Source organism: Oratosquilla oratoria, chromosome 38 (assembly GCF_046742065.1).
Source record: "Oratosquilla oratoria isolate Oo_2021 chromosome 38, ASM4674206v1, whole genome shotgun sequence".
Lineage (NCBI taxonomy): Eukaryota > Metazoa > Arthropoda > Malacostraca > Stomatopoda > Squillidae > Oratosquilla > Oratosquilla oratoria.
In genome coordinates, this window is record NC_134814.1 from 31,422,387 (window position 1) to 31,424,886 (window position 2,500).

Below are 2,500 nucleotides of genomic sequence, written 5' to 3' on the forward strand. Positions count from 1 at the left end.
GGAACTAAAACCATACTGACCTCTCCCCTTCTTCTTTAGTTCATTATCTGATATCAGACGTGTACCCCCATTTCTGTTCTCTCTCACTGTACCAAGGGATTTGATACCTATCTTATATTCTAGCTGTTTGACTAGCTTGTAACTGGTGAAAAAGTTATCACAAAATACAACAGATGACTTGGGGTCACTAATAGATCTGCTCAACACTAACATAACTTTTTCCCCAAGCAATAGCATTTTCTCATTTTCATTCAAATCTTCAGTACAAAAGGTAGTGTTACCTTGGTACAAGAGCAGATGATGAATGGTACCAGAAGAGCTTGACCTACAAAAGATATTGAAACCCCATTTGTGTGGTTTATTTTTCATAAACTGTCTCACTTTTCCAGCTCGTGTACCTTTATAAGGAACCATTACTTCATCTACACTTTGGAATGCGCTACTTTCTACTTTTTTGCATTGCTCACGAAACATTTAAAAAAGTGGCCTAATCTTCTAAACTTATCCTCATTGTTCTGAGCATTATTATTATCTGTGAAGTGTACATATCGCTTCAGGCATTTAAATCTTTTACAACTCATGATATCACTTTGGAATGCGCTACTTTCTACTTTTTTGCATTGCTCACGAAACATTTAAAAAAGTGGCCTAATCTTCTAAACTTATCTTCATTGTTCTGAGCATTATTATTATCTGTGAAGTGTACATATCGCTTCAGGCATTTGAATCTTTTACAACTCATGATATCAGCAACTAAGGGGTAACGCAGAAGCACACTCCAGTAATCACCGACTGCTGATAAATTACATATGCCCATGTAAAGTAACACTGCAAGAAACTTTTGGATTTCATTGTCATCTGTTTGAATACTGTTAGTCAACACCTGAACTGAGTACAAGTTTGTATAATATGATATGTGGCTAACCATTTCATGTGTAAAGAACGGAGAAAAGTATTGATAAGGTGTCTTGAGATCATCTGGCTTGGTGAATTCAGTCTCTGTTGGATATATGTTATCAATATCCCTCTTCCTCTACTGTCGCTCTCGTGAGAGGCTTATTAGGATGCTCAAGACTAGGGTCCACTACAACAATATTTGCTCTATCTACTTTACGTCTTTTGGCACGTGGTTTGGCTGGCTGCTGTGAAGGAGAACTTCTTTCTTGGTGCGCTGGCATATTATGGTCATCATTTGTGTCTTCACTCTCAATTGTATCATTATGAGGATCAAAATCTGGATCAGCAACATCATCATCATCATCATCCAGGCCATCATCAGAATATTCTGGATTATGTGGCACCACTGAAGATCCTTGTGTCTAGTTCCATAGAAAAATGCCTGATCCATTGTATAATCTGAGGAAGATATAAGAAATATTGTGAATAACAGATAAATGACAGTCATCCATGACTGAACACTTTTCTGAAACACTCTTCTACCCATATGTCTTACCATAATAGGGTAGCTCAACAACAATTGTGAACCAACAGTCAAACTCAGCAATTCTGTTGAGTCACTCCTCCACCCATGAACTATACCATATTAGTGCCGCTCAACAAAATTGTTGACCAATATTCAAACGGCTCGTTATCTATCATAAACATCATAATTCAAACACAGCTTATATTCAGTTATATCTTCAACACCTAAATATATAGAAAATAGCATAAAAAGAATCATAACTTACCTATATCACACACGAAATGAGGTAACAATTATGAAGAAAACGTTATGCAGCTGCAATGCTGAGAAGGTTTGTTTCCACTGAAAAGGTCTCACACACCAATACCATCTGTTGCTTAATAGGTGCATTACACAATAGCTACGATATTGTTGAGCTGCCAGAACAAGGGTAATTCCTTCAGTGAATGCATTTTAATAGTTTTTTGAATAGCTATAGTTGGCTCAACAATTTTGTGGAGAAAAACATTTAAGGGCTAAAGAAATAGAAGAATTAGAGAGACAGTTAAAAGAAGTAAAAGATGAGAATGAGGAATTAAAGAGGAATAATAAAGAGAATAAAGAGTCCATAGCAAAAGAAGTACAGGGTTGGAAAAAAGTCCAAGAGGATAACAAAATTATATTTAAAGATATAGTGGCATAACAGATGAAAGATCAAACTAAAGATACAATTATTAAAGTGATGAGAGAAGGAGAATATGGTGAGAGACTTAGTGGATAAAAAGAAATGTATGATTATATTGGGGATGGAAGTGAAGGATAATACAAACTGGACTACATAAATAAAGGAGGAGAAGGAAAAAATAAATAAGATATTGGAAGTAGTTCAAGAATATGGAACAGAAACAGGGAAAGAAATGGTAGAAATATATAGACTAGGGAAATACAATACAGTTAAGACCAGACCAATTAAGATCAAATTCAGGTCACAAACAACAGCAGGGAATATCTTAGCAAAAACAGGAAAACTAGCAAACAGTGAACAATTTAAACAGGTATGGATAAAAAGAGAAATGAGAAAAGAGGGAAGAGAGGATG